The following is a 263-nucleotide window of genomic DNA, read 5'->3' as shown; positions in this document are numbered from 1 at the left end:
CCCTTTGGACCTTATGTTGCTGATGCCCAAATGCCAACTGCAGAGGCGAGTCATAACGAAGAATCCTTCCCATTATTTTCTTCTTCTGACCTTGCCTTAGCTGTCAGGGTCACACACACCCCATTGCCACGCCCATTCTTCTGCTTCCGGGCGCTTCCGGCCTGCGCAGGCGCAGGAGAAACTGCCGTTCCTAGTGGAGGGTGCGGATCCTACTACAAAACGCATGCGCCCCAAACCCGTAGGCGCCGCCCAGACCCCTGCGT

The sequence above is a fragment of the Myotis davidii genome, unplaced genomic scaffold (genome assembly GCF_000327345.1).
Source record: "Myotis davidii unplaced genomic scaffold, ASM32734v1 scaffold265, whole genome shotgun sequence".
Classification (NCBI taxonomy): Eukaryota; Metazoa; Chordata; class Mammalia; order Chiroptera; family Vespertilionidae; genus Myotis; species Myotis davidii.
Note: the sequence above shows the minus strand (reverse complement) of the source record.